General features: G+C 40.6%; 1 protein-coding gene across 1 annotated transcript in view; it reads left to right on the forward strand.

Moving 5' to 3' along the window:
- Nucleotides 1–767: 767 nt before the first annotated feature.
- Nucleotides 768–12,005, forward strand: part of myo9aa (myosin IXAa) — a 174,342-nt gene continuing 163,104 nt past the window's right edge. The window contains 1 exon segment of the mRNA XM_038289842.1: nucleotides 768–1,132. The gene's annotated coding sequence lies outside the window, so the exon portion shown is untranslated.

Genomic DNA, 12,005 nt, shown 5'->3' on the forward strand with positions numbered 1-12,005 from the left:
CTGGGTCATTGAGCAAAAGACCCCTTTTTTTTTTGTTGAGTTTTCACAGCACTAGTGGCTGTGAGACAGGCGGCAAAGGACCACAAGTCGGATTCAGACCCAGGTCAACTGCTTCGAGCAATAAGGCCTCCATATATGGATCTTGTGAGCTAACCACTGCGCCACCATAATACACCCTGAGCAAAAGACCCTTAACCCCACACTGCTCCCCAGGTTCAGCACAATGGCAGCCCACTGCTCCTCAAGGGGATGGGTTAAATGCAGAGAGTTCATTGTGCTGCCCTGTACTTGTTAAAGTGTAATGACAATACATTTTAAAAAAATGGAATTTCAATTTTATTTATTAAATCAACTCAGAAGAATGCTGACAGAGTTTGTGTCATTCTTAAGAGGCACATAAATTTGGCAGCTATTTTTACAAAAGGAAAGGAGAAACCAGGTTATTAACTATCCATAAAATGTCTTAGTGTAATAAAATAATTACTGTTTCCAAATAAAAAAAACAACAACAAACAAATAAAACAGAAGCTACATTTAAACTCCAAGAGGCACAAATCTGTAACTCAGACTCTATTACGTCAAACATTTTAAAATGACTAAACAACATCTTTTTGTAATTACTTTAGAATTTGAGTGCATATTATCGCAGTATATCTTATAACCAGAGGGTGGGACATTATTCCCCACATTTCTAATTTCCGATGTGACTTGAACGCAGCGCTACTCCAATACAGAGCGCGCCTCTCTCTCTCCGCCCATAAGCCGCGTGAACGCGCATAGAAGCGCGCTTTAGAGCGGCCGCACTGATTAGTAAAAACCAAAGAGGAGTTCTCACCGAGCGAGCCGCGGATAGAAGCCTTTTAAATTGCAACCAAACTGCAAACAGCTGGGATTTAAAAAAAACACAATCAATGAGAAAATCAGCTTAAATTTTGACCGCGGACTTGAATTCCCGAGGATCTTTGTCGACTTGCGTTGGTTGGAAAAGAAAGAAAAAAGACCTAAAACTCTTCCATTCAGTGGGAATGCAGAGAATTAAAACAGAGACTTAGTCCATCTGCAGGGATAGAAGCTACAGCGCAGGGCGACTGGAAAACAGGAGCTTTGAATTAACTTTAAAACTCGCCTGGAGGTAAGAGATGTTCAGTTGTTTGGGCTGGAAACAGCTTCTAGGATCTAACCAATCACTGCTGCTCTAACTTATTCCTCTGATCTGCAGTTTTTTGCAACAATGCATTCAGCTGTCATCCTTTAAGGTGTGTGTGTAACAGAAATCCCTTAATTAGATGATTAATCCCAATTAAAGGCGTGCATGTCTATGTTTGAGTAAGATTTGAGCAATGAAATAAGTTCTGTCTGTAGCTGCAGACTGCTTCCTGTGCAGATTACTCCTTAAAAGTGGGATTGATTGAAATGCATGCTTGTTTGCATCAACAACCTTTTCTAACTGTAATATAAAAAGCTTTAAGGGAAATAATTGCTGCATCATTCAGGGTCATTGGGACCTAGGAGGGAGGTGGATGGTGCTTTGAGTGTTTGGCTGCAGCCTGGTGGGATGGGTAAGGTTTACATGTATTATTTAGAGGTCAGACAGTGCAGTTTATGATGCAGTGAGGGCGATTCTTCCTGCAGAGCAGCTGGATGTGAAAGGTGAGGAAGATGCTGAATCATGCCCTGCAGCCTGTCAATGGATGGAGTCCGAAGAAACAGAAGCTCCTACATCCCACCCATCCTGATGGATCACATTTAATCTGCTGATGCACAGATCAAACCTTTTTCCAGCCTATCAGGTTTAGGTCTTCAGTGCCTTTTAGGTGCATCTGATTCCACTTTGGATCAATTCTGATTTTATCCTGAAGTAGAGCAGAGTTAAGAAGTAAAAAGAAAAAAAAAAGTTCTGCATCTTTCTTCATGGAATTAGTAGTTTTGAATCCAATCAAATTTACCTAACTGATAAAACAGAAAAAAGTGCATTTTATTGGAGGATCCCATAGATTGTGGGAGCACTTTGTTTTGATTTATATAACTGATAGAAAAAAAAGCTTATAAACAAAAAAATCAACCAGCCTAATAGATCAGATCTATGAAAAAATATCTTATTTTTCTTATAGATGAGACCCACTCTAGGCCATTTCTCTCATTTATTACCATAAAACATACAGTTAACCTCTCTGCTGCTACGTTTAACTGTAAGCTGTTTAGATGAGCGCAGGTGACGAGAGCCGAGTGGGTCTGTCCTGAAGGAATGTGAGCTCTGAGAAGACACAGCTGCTCTCAGTATGAGGGAAGCAGCCTGGACTCAGACTCCAGCAACTGGTCCCCGCTGACATCTGACACCCCACAGGCCCTGGGTCTGCTATTTCTAAAGGGACCACAGCTTTCTATCACGTCAGGACGCATTCAGCGATACGACAGACGCCAATAGGGAGAGTAGAGGTTATGGAGACTGGAAAAAAACTCTGGTTTGAGTCCCAGCAGGAGATAAATGCTGCTGTTGATGGAAACTCTTGGCTTTCCTTTAATCACAGTTCTGACTTTAAAGGAAGCTAAGAAATACTAAAAACTCATAAAAAACAAAAAGCACAGATTGAAAGGAAACTAAACATCTGCAACATCAGGATGCTAAAAAGAGGGATGAGTGTTTTACAATCTGACTTCCTGGCACAGTTTGAATGAATTTATCATGGACTCAGGGGAAAGTGTTAATCAGGGCAGTGTAGCTGATATCACTCTCATTCTCAGTGAGAAGAGCAGAGGGGTCGTATGTAGAAGGAGTAGTTGTTTCAAACCATCCTGCTTCTCCTTTCTGATAAGCACTTCAAGGTTAATTTATTTCTTCCTGTCAGGGAAACCGTGGATCACTAATGATATCTTTAATAACCCTGCATTGGTTTTTCCATAGGCGTCAGTAAAAGCTGTAAAATGTTTGTCATTTAACATTTGCAAACTATGAAAAGAAAACAAAGTTTCAAACAAAGAAAAACAAAGTTTCTGTTCTTAAACTTTATGCAATGGCTGTTTAATACCGATCAATGAATGTAGTGTTTCTGTTTGGCAGTGATTCTCCTTTATCAGACAGCAGGATTGGTGCAAAAAAGGGTTTTAGCTGGGAATATTTCATAGGGTGTACACCTTGGTGTGTAACGTCTTTAAGATTTGCGCGGCGTAGGGTGGTCCGAGGTTCTCCTCCCCCGAAAAAAGCAGAAATTTAGACTCTGAAACACTATTTCGTGCATTTTGAGGTGGAATGCAGCTATTTTTTTGTCTTTTACATCAATGCTTTTGTGCCGATTATGGGAAATATGTGTGCATGACTAAAGGTGGACATTTTTATAAGGAAGACATGAGATCATTTTCAGGTACAACATTGGGTTTCATTCAAACAATGAGAAAATATAATGCTACGTTCATACCTAACGCCATCAAAAAAACTTCTGCGGCTTCATTTTTGATGCTTGTCCACATTAAGGTCAGACGTCCAGTAAAGTGTGTCCAGATGCGTCTGATGCTTCTGCTGCTCCTGTGGCAGAGAGCGGCTTTGCTATATTTGCTGGTTAACCTGTTAAAAAGTATTTTAAATATATTTTTATCCGAGAAAGTCCAAGTAAAACATTGTCTGTGCATCGAGTTGATCAAGGTTACTACTCTTTGTTTAAAATATGATTTAGCTGTCATTTAGGATGCAGACCCCCACATGCTGGCGGGGCGCCTTCACTGGGAATCCCCAGCAGCTGGGAGGTTTCACTCTACTGTTCTTTGCAGGTGGAAGTAGATGTTAGCATTTTTCTGGTATGTGGCACAAACTGCAAGCATCAGGATAATAAAACCAATCATATTTTTCCTGGAGGTTTCAAGATTTAAAGTTAATTTAGGCGTTAATAAACAGTTTCAGTGAGTGATCATAGCGCTCTGCATCAGGAGCGCTCTCTTTTCTCCCCGCCAGCTCCCAAATCAGCTTCTCTGATTTGTTGATGTGGCACGTCGAGCAGCAAAAGTTCAATTTTTTTCAACTCCAGCATCTGCTACTTGTGAATTTTTGAAAATTTGGGTGACGTTTCCAGGGGAAAAACAGGATCTACAATACGTCATTTTTTAAAATAAAGGTCGTACAAGGTACACGTTGCAAAGATGAGCCTCTCAGGTGACCCTTAAGTCATTAAACAGTGCAACTAAACAGTTCAATTGGCCTAAATATGTGATAGATTAATATTATAATTCATTTTCAGGTCCACTGTTTTCTTTGCATCCTAATAAGAGTTGTTATAGATTATAAAATTGCTGTTACTATGACCCTTTGATAACTTCTATGGATTACAGACTTACCTAACTCACTGTTCTGTTTCCTTAATGATCTGTGCCGGCTGGGTTAAATACAAATACTGTTTGTGGAGCCAGTTTGATCTCTTTCTGTAACATATAAAGCACTGCATGCTGTCACTTGAGCAAATACATGAAGCTGTGAGGATGGTGTTAGTCATGCGTAAAAATGGCTTTAGTGAAACAATGAGTGACTTCAGGTTTTGTCATCCCCTTACATCACCGCCTGCCACCCTGTTAGACCTGATGTGTGGCCTCTCAATGAACGAACAAACCGGATGTCTTTGAAGCTGAAAGTGTCACTGAACTATTTTTCAACCGTACAAAAGAACTAATTAGTTCCTGCTGGGTAAAGATGGGGGGAAAAAACCCCCAAACAACCTCAAAGTAAATATATACGCATGTTCCATCTGCATCATTTTAGCATGGAAACTTTAGATATATATATATTTTTTTCAACTGGCTAAACTTTTTTGATACTCTAAACATTCGTACCTAAATTGAAAAATTTGAAATGTGTGTGTGTGTTTTTTTTTTTTAACTGCTCAATATGTAAAGGGACATTTTATTAGTAACGGCTTCCTGTTCCTCTGAGGTTTGAACATAAAAGGCGATCTCCATTTGTACCCTGAGGTTGGAATTTCTGACTTCAGAGTAAAAAAATTCAACTAGAATTCCAGAAAATTCTAATTTCCAAGTAAAAAAAAAGTTGAAACAAAACAACCGTATCCGACTTCCGCATTCAGGATGGATGTTTAAAGTTCCATCATTGTTTATACGTGCAGAATATCTCTTACAACAATAGTATTCAATGTCATGGTTGTAATAGTGGACACAGAGGTCGGATCAAATGATGGTGAATATAAGGAGGGTCCACAAATGTCACCCTGAAGATTATGCCACTCTGATTTCCCAGTTCAAGGGTTAAATTGAATGCACCATCTGGCCGACAGGCTGGAAAAGAAGCTGAAGTTATCATTGCAGGATGCGCAGAGAAGACTATAGATGAGTTAACTCCAAAGCTCGCTGCTTAAGGAACTCCATGCTGACCTGTTTGGTTGGTATATCAGGGGAAAATCAGCTTTATCCTTCTTTCCTAAACATAAATGTATGGATGCCCCTAAACGTTACTTAAATTGAAATGCTAAGCACTGTTCCCATGATATTAAACCTTTTGTTCTTTGACTCTCCACCTTCATATTTTGGAATGTTTCAGGAGGGTAAACAACACATCTGCTAGAATTTAAAACACTGAAAAAAGGTTGTATTTGCTGAGTGGAATCCATAAACGGATATACACACAGGACCATTGATCTCAGTGAACTAACTTGTAAGATATTAAAGGGGGAAGTCATCCATAATAGGGGGCTTTGTGAAGTGTTTTACCTGAAATAGACCTTACACTTAGCTTTTCGGCACCAAACATCTCATTGGTTTGGTTAAAGGGGTTAAAATAGGGATCTGGAAAAGCACCTCACACCTTACAGGTAGGTGTGCTGGATAGATGTGCTCTCTTCATCCTCTGACATGACAGCTGGTTTAGAGCTTGTCTGTCTGGCTGTGTGTTTCCTGGATAGAGCCGCCTGGGGAGCTGGTTGACAGTTTTCTTTTGTATCTCTGGTTCTTCTTGTATGTCAGCTTCTGTCTCCTTGAACCCCAGTCGGCCTCAGCAGATGGCCGCTCACACTGAGCCTGATTCTGCTGGAGGTTTCTTCCTGTTAAAAGGGAGTTTTTCCTCTCCACTGTCGCTACAAGCATGCTTAGTGTGAGGGATTGCCTTTGAGTCAAGGAGTCGATGCGATCAACTGGTTTTCCTTAGATAGAAAACTTTGAACCAATTTGACTGCATGATCGGGTGAACTGTAAAGTGCCTTGTGATGACATGTGTTCTGAATTGGCGCTATATAAAAAAACTGAATTGAATTGAATTGCTAGAGGAGGTGTGATGCTGCGGGCTGCATACTCAAGGACCAGCTGCACTTGTTAGAGAACTTGATATCTTTACCACTGGAAAGCATTGACTCGATGTTCTGACAGTGAAAGATATGCAAAGTGTGTGACATCATTTTATACTGCTTACTCCTACACTCTTTCTGTCCTCAACGTAGTACCATTAGACAAGCTGATAATCAAGTCTAGTAACAGTTTATCAAGTATTTCCTTCAAACAAAAGCAACTGTTATGGTTTTCCTACACTTCTACAATTTGCTCTTTTGCTAAAATCCATGCCCTCACTTTTTACCCACTTTGTATCTGTAAACAAACAGGTCACTTCCCATGCAGTCGACCTGATTTTATCTATGTATTTATTTAGCTAGTTTAGACATTTAAATACTTGCTTACGGAAAAGCTTTAAAAAAACAAAAAACAAAAAAAAACACTCAAATTTCATATCTAGTGCAATTGATAGGTACGTTACTTTTTGTACCTGGAAATTGACCTCTGTTAAGGTTGTTTGTGGTTCTGATCCCTGTTTAGCCCTGTGGATTTGAAATAGGAAAGGTTATTACCCCTGATTATAACTGAGAAGCACCCTGATGGTAGAATCTCAGAACTACATTTCCCTGATACCCTGACAGGTATCAGGGAAAAATGTATTAAATTCAAGAGAGGCTTGAGGAACTGTGTTTACTAGATGGCCTCCATCAGAGGACTTCTTGGTTGTAGCTTACAAAAATCCTCTATAAAAAGGATTGAAGTTTCCGATCACCATTTCAGAGCTATAGAAACTGAAGCAGCGAGCGCCCTGTTACCAGTTCAGTTAAAAATGACCCCATCCTCATGACGATGGGGTCATTTCACTGAACTGGGGGGTGTTGTGCTAGGAATCACATGCTACTTTGCTCACATGATGGGGATGTCTCTGAATGGTGTGGCTGCATGATGGAATTGTGTGGCGTAAGTGATTGGCATGCTCATGAAGTCATTAAAGAGGAACCTGCTTGTGTTGCTCTGAACAAAGCTCCCCTTTCTTCAGCGGGCCTTTATGTGAGCGAGGCTTTGGCCTCTCAAGCTTCCTCACATTTTGCATTTCCCCTCATTAACTCACTGCTGTTTCTAACTCTAGCAGGAGGGAGACACCGTGCAGAAAGTGTTTTGCTTTGTTCTTGAACTAAATAAAACCAAGTAGTTGTTTATAAAGCAAAACACTTCTATCAGTATCTTAATGGGGAAGTCCACTCTGATATCTGTGGGGTAAACATGTCATAGAGTTACATTTTAATGATGGTATGCACCACTGTACACGTCAAATAAAAGAGGCAAACAAAAACCCAAACTGTGATGGTATTTATCGGTCCTCTTGAGTCAATGCTTGGTCTAATGTTTACACCTTTGTAAATCTAGACCTTATAAGTTTTTCTAGAGATGCACCTGATCCAGTCAGATCCCGATACCTGGGTTAAGAGTATCGGCCGATATCCGATGCCGATCTAATTCAACTGTTGAGTAAAGGAACCATATATCTTCCCATGTGAGTGAAGACTTTAAGCTTGAGATAAATATTGTTAAAAAAGGTAACAAATGATAACAAATGGGTATAAATGTACTTTATATTATTTATTAACACATAAGCGGCAAAAAGAAAGAAATTTTATGTAAAGTACACTAGATTGGATCTCCAATGTCAAATCACCGATATCCAATCCAGCTATTTTGTCAATATCGGAGCGGATATCCGATCCAAGTATCGGATCGATGCATCTTCAATTTTTTTAATCTATTTCTGTTTTTCCATGCTGTGAATAGCGTATATGCCACGGTCAATCACGAACTAGCTGTGGGTTTAGATACGGCCGTGGTGGTGAGGAAGTGGGGGCACATTTGCGTGCCAACGGAGGGACATGAGGGTTAAAAAGAGCAGGATCCAGGTGGAAAAAGGGTCCCAGCGTTCTCCCACACCACGCTCTTCTGGCTGGTCCATCTTCATGAGTCGTTTTCCACAAGGGCGTTCATGCAAGTAAAACAACCTGGTAGAATTGACCAATCAAAGGCCTCCTGTCTGCGGCACTGTCTGCGGTCACCCACAGTTATGTAGAGGTGCACCCCTTCTGCAGAGGGGTGCACCTCTACATAACCTCTACCTTCTGCAGAGTGTCTGCAGAAGGGGCGGGGACATGTTTGCGTTCACTGCGACACACGCAGACGACCTGGTTTCTGAGTATTAATCAGCTTTTAGATAGATTGGTATGGCCTGATTTGTTTGCAGATTGGCCACTCTCTTTCATATTATGGATGGTTGATTGTACAAGGCTCTGTGGTGTAATCAAAGGGTTTGGGTCCAGTTTTACAACTTAAATAACCTCATCTTTAACATTTTCAACATGGGTAAATTACTTCAAATTTGCTAATTAAGTTGTGTTTCTCTCTTTTAAGTCTATTGCTTATATGCAGTATTTCAGTTAATTAGGTCAAAGGTTAAATATATAGACATACTAATTAACATCCCATTAACAGTTTTCATTGACTTACAATTTTCCCTTTAATCAGATACATCCTCAGTAAAAACACTTTGCAGTTTGTGTTTACAATGCAAAATACAGAAGAAGGGAGTCTGAAGAGGTACAGTATGAATGCTTTTACGTCTATTTTAAAATTATTGCAATGGTATGGTCAGTAGCAGCTGTGCTTTTGCCAAATGGGTTAAATGCCAGGGGCTCGTTCAGACGTCCCCTCAGACTGAAGCCATATTTTGCTGAATTTGTGCGTGTTGTGTTACAGTGGTGACAAAGCTTGTGGCCCCCCTGCAGCCTCTCAACATAGACATGACAGGGCCCGTGGTTAATCCCCAGGCATGTGCTGCTCTGTTATGGTACACAATAGCAGTCCTGCCATGATGAGAGCGTTCACCCTGTCGGTTACATTAATGCTTACTAAATTGTAGGAAAAAAAACATTAATAAAAATTAGAATTTCTAACCAAAAAGTAATTTGTAAAGCATATTTTTCAACAGCCACTCAGAAAAGAATGCGATATTCAAACTTTAAGGAAACTGGACGGTTATACAGTGAGGTTTATGTCAGGGATGGTTTAGACTTTTTCCTCCGTTGCTTCCCCTTCTGCTCCTCTTATCTATAAAATATTCTGGCAGTCCACAGTAGTCTGCTTTCTGTCAGAAGGAGGCAAAAAGGGAAAGAAGAGTGGAGATGGCTGAAAGGTACTGATGGAAAACCAGTCTGGATGAGATGGATTTTGAATTTAGCTATCTTTAGATGGGCTTATTAATGGCGGGGCAGTCTACTCCTGCCTACCATTTCCATGGAAAGCAAGATGAATTGTCCGGAGATCTTTGAATCAACAAACTCCCGAAAATACATCTTACCAGTAGCCAATAGATGAATTAGCCTGGATTTTAGATAGGTTTAAAACCAATGGAATGCAGCGATGTGTAAGATGTCAACCAGGAATGTTTGGCTGAAACAAAACAAACATGGCTGCACCAATGGCACTACCTGTAGACTCCGTTATTCTGTCTGTTTTAGCTGGAATACCCTGTATTTCTTTGATTAAAAAAACGAGTGTAGCATAAGCCTATCTGTTTATACCAGGTAAGCCTTGTCATGGTGAATGACCAGATGATGTAGAGCTCTTGGAGATCAAACTTGATTCATTTTCTTTCACAGTAATAGTGACATTTGGAGCTTCTAAAATATGGATAAAGAAATAATTTCACCATGTTGCTGTACATGCACCCTTCTGTCCCACCCAGCTTTAAAAGACCAGGAACAACACCTGGAGACTGACACACTAGTATAATTACCCCATTTACACTACTCTTGGAAAAACCGATCCATGCCAAGACCGATCCGAGCTCGGATCAGTTAACCAAGCTGAGCTCGGTTCTGACGACCATTTACACATCACGCTATCTCGGTTCCTCGACTCCTGGCCTCCTAGTGACGATCTGCGGTATTACTGCCAGTATTGAAGGAGGAAATCAAGCAGTTGGTAGCAATAATGCACAAAAAGTTGTTTGCCAACAGCCATAAAACACAAGAAGAAGAAAACGAAGAAGGAGGGAATCAAGCAAATCAAAATGGCGGCGCCCGTCACATTCAGAAAGTTATGCTTGATTATTATTGCTGTACTTCGGTATTTGCGGAGGGTCAGGCAAAGACGGCAACCTTTCGTGGATGTTTATAGTTGTTCTTCTTCTGTTTTGTGTTGGTTGGCAAGCAACTACCGGAGGGGCATTACCGCCAACGACTGGAATGGAGTATGAATCGGGATGTGTAGCCAGATGGAGATGATGCTCATGCGCTCTTGTTATCAGAGAACCGAGCCAGGGAAAAACCGAGTCGAGCCCACCTCTGGAACTGGTCTGCAGTTAGCTCAGTTCGGTTGTGTCTAGCTTGGTTCAGTTCAGTTTGCTTTCCATTTAAACACGAAAGTTATCTAAGTTACTTCGCACCGGTCTCTGCACGGTTTTTCAAGGGTAGTGTAAATGGAGTATATGGTCAGACAAGAGGAGCAGCTTTAGGTTTACCCTGAATAGTGGATCGTATTGTTACCACTGTGGAACTTTTGAGGCTGATGGGAGTTTGGTTTTCACAATTGAACAACTTCTCAACAGTACATGGTGATGCAGTTGCCTTAAAGGATAATAAAGCTATATTGTACCAAAACAAGACCTGTGGCTGTATTTGAGGCATTTCTTTGCACAAAGTGGAGCTTGTTAACAGCATGGATTGGACTCTGACTGCCCCTTGTCTCATTTCCTGCTTGAAAAGTCAGTGAAAGGATCTCCAGTTGTAGTTTTGGAAATACTTTTTTTTTATTGTGTGTGTGAGTGAATCATCTTGGCTCTTCAAGGAAAATGATTAAGCTGGACTCTTCAAGCAATGATTTTATTGGAAGATGGGGGTGATTCATTTCTAAGCTAAGCAGCCGGAATGAGAATCAACTGTTTAACATCATGAGTCCGTGGTGGGTAGGTCATTCTATATTAGGGAATCTTACCATCTTGTTAACACTGGAATGGATCACTGAATTTTGGCCTTGCAGTCTCATGCAGGCGTAGCCCTGGTCCGTCATGGGGAAAAAGGTGCTGAGCCAGAAGAGAAAATACTCTACATTCCAGCCCTTTGATGTAGCCATAAGATATACAGTCATTGAAAAAAAATATATCAGACCTTTTTTTTGTCATGTTCGTTGTATTTTTCAGGTCAAGCCCCCGTCACCTTGACGATTTAGCCGGAGGTCTTCAACATGGGGTCCGCGACCCCACTGCATGGGGGTCGCAAAAGTTTTAGTTGATTGGACTTTTTTTATATTCCCAACTGCAATTCTTTCCACTAAGTCAAATGTCTTTAAATTCACATTACCATGAATTCAACACACTGTAGTAAAAAGATAAATGAAGGCAGAAGATCTCTTTCAGTCATCAATGCACACATTTAGCGACACACGGGAAAACGTTCAAGCTGGGCACCGTTTCATTCACAACACCTGTCCCATCAATGAGGAATCAGAATCAGAAATACTTTAATAATCTCAGGGCGAAATTACTTTCGTTACATTATTGCATATGTAATGAAGGACTATAGGACCAGTTTGATATAACACAATTTCATACAATATACATAATTAGGGGGTCCCTGTTCCATCTCTCCAGTTCCCTACTTATGTGAGCGTATGCTCATATGTGGGGCATAAGTTACAGTCTGATGTGTTCCAGACAACTGTGATAA

Source organism: Cyprinodon tularosa, unplaced genomic scaffold (genome assembly GCF_016077235.1).
Source record: "Cyprinodon tularosa strain WSP-4 unplaced genomic scaffold, ASM1607723v1 ctg272, whole genome shotgun sequence".
Classification (NCBI taxonomy): Eukaryota; Metazoa; Chordata; class Actinopteri; order Cyprinodontiformes; family Cyprinodontidae; genus Cyprinodon; species Cyprinodon tularosa.